The sequence below is a fragment of the Cynoglossus semilaevis genome, chromosome Z, assembly GCF_000523025.1.
Source record: "Cynoglossus semilaevis isolate Cse_v1.0 chromosome Z, Cse_v1.0, whole genome shotgun sequence".
NCBI classification, from domain to species: domain Eukaryota; kingdom Metazoa; phylum Chordata; class Actinopteri; order Pleuronectiformes; family Cynoglossidae; genus Cynoglossus; species Cynoglossus semilaevis.
This window is the reverse complement of record NC_024328.1, coordinates 17,082,081-17,087,346: the sequence shown is the minus strand read 5'-3', so window position 1 is coordinate 17,087,346 and position 5,266 is coordinate 17,082,081. Positions and strand designations below refer to the sequence as shown.

General features: G+C 38.1%; 1 long non-coding RNA gene across 1 annotated transcript in view; it reads right to left on the bottom strand.

Annotated features, from left to right (window-relative positions):
- Positions 1–17: 17 nt before the first annotated feature.
- LOC112486461 (uncharacterized) overlaps positions 18–5,266 on the bottom strand; it is a 12,073-nt gene continuing 6,824 nt past the window's right edge. The window contains exons 2-3 of the long non-coding RNA XR_003048900.1: positions 3,666–3,804; positions 18–659 (exon numbers count right to left, since the gene is read on the bottom strand). This is a non-coding gene — a long non-coding RNA (uncharacterized LOC112486461). The remainder of the gene's footprint in view (positions 660–3,665; positions 3,805–5,266) is intronic.

Below are 5,266 nucleotides of genomic sequence, written 5' to 3'. Positions count from 1 at the left end.
AAGGAAAGTCCAGGGAAGTCCAGGGTCTGGCCTTTAAAACAATGGAAGAGAATAATTAAAAGCAGAGAGGCTAAAGTGATTACACAGGAAACAGACACAATGAGTTCGAGGCACTGTATTAGGACAAAGGTCCACACAGAAGGCAAGATAAAGAGATTACAATAGGAGAGGAGGATGTAAACACAGTGGGTGAAGATGGGAGAGAAAAACATGGAAAACAGATAATAAGAGAGAGAGAGAGAGAGAGGAGGAGATGAAGGAGTCACTCCTCCAGTACAGTTACTTTTTTTACATATCGTTTCCTAGGGAACACTCTATGTATTCTGCTGTCCATATGTGTGGATCATTGCCTGCAAACAGTATTTGTGACACAGTGACTGTGGATCGAAGAGCCTGATGAGAAACAGGACCTAGAGGATTTTTTTTTTCTTTCTGAACACTTTGGCCTTTTTGCCTTTCCAAATGGTGACACTTTTATTAGTAAATGTACTAATTGAGCCAAGTCCTAACATTTAAATGCCTTTTTGTTTCCTCCACAAGCATTCCCTCAAACCCAAAACAAATGTCCGTTAACATGATGCTGTTTGACTTCACTGAGGCAGGTGTTGACGCAGGCCAGGAAAAATGGCCATAACTCACACAGACGTTGGGTCTTGTTTCTGGACAGGAAGAAAAAAAGAAGGAAATAGATGAAGAGGGATGATCATAGTTATTTAGAGACTAATGTGACAGACAGTATTAAACGCAGGTGAAATCATTCATTAAGACTATATATAAAGATGTCAGTGGCTGCCTGCTGCCACCAGGCAGATTGATCAACAACTACGCTCCACTGGTCACCAGTGCCCTCTAGTGGCCTTTTATCGACAAACAATATTTCTTTACTGTCAGCTCCGGAACGTAAATGCATAGTCACCATGCTCATCATTATTATTATTTACATTTTTTGTGTGTTTTCACATCATTTACTGTTTTGTTATAATGGAGAGCTGAGTGGAGTCACAGCTGTTATACAGTTAGTTGCCTTTTATTTTCTCAGTGTAGTTGATGGGGAAAGAAATGTGAGAATTTTGAACTTTACTATAGGTGTCTGCATCTGTCAACAATAAAAGACATTTTTACTTTATTGTAACCAGATAGAATTCACTGAGAGCTGAAAACCACGTCAGTGTAGGTTTTGAGGAAGAAACACCTTATTAAGCTTCTTAGAAAATACTTGATCATAACTTGTCAATTAAAAATACATTTTGAGAACTGAATCAGACAGAACCACACAGATGGTCTGACTCTTTTCTATAACCTATACCTATAACCTATAACCTAAGAGAGCCTTGAGCAACAATTTAAAAAAAACTGCAATCAAACTGCTGTTAACACCAGAGTTTCTTTCAAACCTGGCAAAGGCAAAACTCATTAACATCTGAGTAAGGTTGTGTGTTTGTGTGTGTGTAAGGTTCTGCAAACACTCAATCTGGATTTCATATTGATGGAAAGGAGAATTTCCAGCAGAGACCACAAGGACACGCTGGCCTTTATGAGAGAGTAGTGTGAGGACCTCGGAGTATATAAAAATATTTTTTATCTACAGTGTGTATAGTTGTGTACTGTCAGACATATTTGGCAAATCTAGGGGACATAAGGATAGGAGTACACTTAGATAGTAGTTTGTATGTTTTGAATTCTTTGGGATGATTATTTATGTTCCTTCTTTTGTAAAAGCTGTGTCTTACTATGCAAAATTGGCATCGGTTACCATGATAGAAGTCTTCAACTAGAGCTATTCTTGTAAGTACATTTAAGTTGACGACCAGAAGTGGTTTTATTTTGGTTTCAACTATAGTGTGGGGTGTCGCTCCAGTTTAGCTCCAGTAACTCTGGCACGCTTCATGACTCTCGTCCAAGCTTGCTGAATGCTCGCCTCTCTATCTCATCTAATTGTTCTCTGTACAAAGTGTAAGAAAGAATTTTTAAAACAATTAATAAATTATATTTATAAGCAATGCTGAAATTCTGTAGTGCCTCTTGTGACTCTTTGATTTCCCACACTGTGTGGGTAATTCTCATGAAAGCATTAGTAAACGATGGCAGTAATGATTTTAGAAATAAAAACAAGCATTTTAGTAAAACAACAAAACAAAATAATAAAGCAAATAATTTTCTCTATATGGATCAAAGAGTAATTTCAATATAGAAATTAATTTTGTTTACATTTTATTGCATTTTCTAATTACTGAAAGGTGTCCAGATTTGCCTGAATCTATGTTATGTTGTTATTTTCACAGATCTAAACAAATATATAGCCTAGAAGAAAACAATATAATAATAATAATGCTCTAATGCAGTGGACACTAAACCCCGGGCCGCGGACGGGCACTGGTCCGTGGGTCAACATGTACCGGCCAGCAAGGTAAGAATGCATAATTGTGATTAGTTCCGTTTTATTTATGATCCGATTCTGAACGATGCTTTATTTTGAAAAATTACCGGATTCTCACCACCACATCTGTCTGTGACTCACACCTGATACATGTCAAGATGCTTGCCTCAGTCACCGAAAACAAATGTCTTTGGAAAGTGTCTTTGCACAGGGTAACAGAGCCAGTGAGGAAACAGAAGAAGAGCCTTCGTCTTCGAAGAAAAAAAAAAGCTCCATTTAACAGACAATTGCAACAGTCCAACTTGAAATATGGATTTATTGCGACAGATTGTTTCCAGGCACCGAGCCCACGCTGCGTAATATGCTCTCTCTCTATTGAGGCAATAAAAGCTGCTTCGCCACTTGGAGACCATGCTTTCTGCATTAAAGACAAGCGCAATGTTATGGAGACGCTGCTGATAAAGTTACACAGGGGCTTAATGCATACTATTATATTTATAAAATACCAGTTGTTCTCATTGTATCAATTCATTAAGTAAGTAAAAAGATGTCCATGACTCAAGTTTTCATCCTCCGCAACATATTTGTGCAAGTGCTTTCAAGTTTGCTAACAGGTAAGAACATTTCCTTTTCTTACCATGTTAAAACTCAAACTTTCTCCTGTTAGACTGTATACATGACAGTATTGATTATCATTACCAATAAAGCTAGCGTTTAGAAAAATGTTTGCTTCAATTCTTCTGAAACTCTGAATTAAGTAGAATACAAAAATATATTTTTATAAGCACTAACTGTATTTTGAGTTTGTTTCACCAATCTTTTTTTAGCTTTATGAGTTTGTTTCACCAATCTTTTTTTAGCTTTAAGTCAAATTTCATTTGACTATATATATATATATATATATGTGTGTGTGTGTTTATGGGTTTTATATTTATTTTACATTTAGAACTTAAGTCTGAGCTTTATGGCTGTGTTTAATATTGTTTAGATAAATTATATTGTTAACAAGTGGCGCTTTGTCACAGAGGCAGTGTCTCTGTTATTGGTGTGGAACCCCAGGGTTCACCTCCTGTGCAAGATCGAATCCCGGTTAGGACAGTTGATGGATGGATATTGTTAACAGATTTCCACACATCTACAGTATAGTAGTTCACAATGACATCTGCAATGCGGATAATCAAAGATAGGTGGCATTGTTCTGCTACTAATCGTGTGTGATTTTTATCATTATAAGTTAATTATAGGAAAATTATAAAAGCAGTTTTAAAAAGTAGGCAACTGGACTCACCTCAAGTAAATTGCTGCAAGTAAAGATGTTTCGCCTCTCATCCAAGAGGCTTCATCAGTTCTACTGTCCTGATGGGGAGGTTCCAGGTTTCTAGGTTAAACACCTTGCTACCATCATCTAATTGGTGGGGCACTCCACTCTGTTAAGATATTGTAAATACATTTATTCAATATTTACAATATATTCATTGTATTAAGTTTCCATATCAATTTATACTGTTTTTAAATGCTGTACTAAAAGGAGAAATACTGAAGAAAGGTGTCCATGCTTATGTATTACATAACAGGATGGTGTATGTTACTGATACTGTTACTCTTTGTTTGGAGCAGCCTTTGCCGATCAGCGTTCAGATGTGGCGCATGAACACCACATGGCTGTAAAGGGTTAAGGTGCTGACCATTGATATGTGTGTAAAAAAAGCTGTATTTAAGCTTTGAGCACTGAGGAGTTTCTCAGTGCAGTTCTGAATGTAACCATTGTTCTGCACTCCTTGCTTGCAAGTAAAACTTTCAACCCTTGTGCAGTCCTTCACATTTTTGTACACACCGTTTGTCCTTGCAATGATTTTCATCTTGTCCCAGAATATGAGTATTAAGGAATATGAGGAAAAGTTGGCACAAGTCATGCAGTACAGGAACATGCACACGCACACACACAGACACGCACACAAAGACATATTGGGTCTAGGTGTTGCCGGGGGTCACCTAGACCTGTACGAGGGTTAAAACTTGAGATCTCATATTTAATTCTTTATTTGATCAGATCTTTATTTAATCTTTATTTTAATTCTTTGTGTGTTAGGAAACAGGTACGAACTAAAAGCATTTTTTACAGTCTTATCTAACAGAGAAAGTTACCTGACACACACCATATTTGAAACTCAATGGATTTCACCACCAAAATGAGTCAGATCATACTTGAGGCTAAGGAAACTATGGTGTCTTACAATGTAACTTTTCACTTACATCCCTACTGGAGATGCAGTGCAAGCAGTAAAGAGAAAACTACTGCTTGATGAGAACCTGACAGAAAGGACCAACCTCTCCTCCGAACAGCTGTGTGGCCATCTTGACCTATGTCTGAACACCACCTAATTCCAAAATAACGACGGTTTCTACAGGCAAAAACACGGCTGTGCCATGGGATCTCCAGTATCTCCCATTGTAGCTAACCTGTATATGGAAGAGATGGAGAGTAGAGCCCTAACAACTTTCAGAGGCCACTCACCAAGACATTGGTTCAGGTATGTGGACGATACCTGGGTCACCATCAGGAAGGGGGAAGTTGAAAGTTTCACTGACCATCTCAACTCTGTGAATAGAAACATCCAGTTCACAAGAGAGGATATCAGGGACAATTTTTTCACACTTGGCTCTCGAAGAAGGCGGACGCTTTTTCCCTTGCTCCTTTCCTCCCCTCCTACCCTTATCTGCCCTGCTACTGCTCTATGTCTTGTATCGTCTCTGTCAAACTATCTCGGAGCCTCTCTCTGCATTTTCCTCCAAAACCAAAATGATGGATCTGGTAAACTGGTCTCTCAACGCAATTGATCATATTTTCTCAACCATGAAAACGGGTAAAGGAGAACCCGGCTGCCCTGA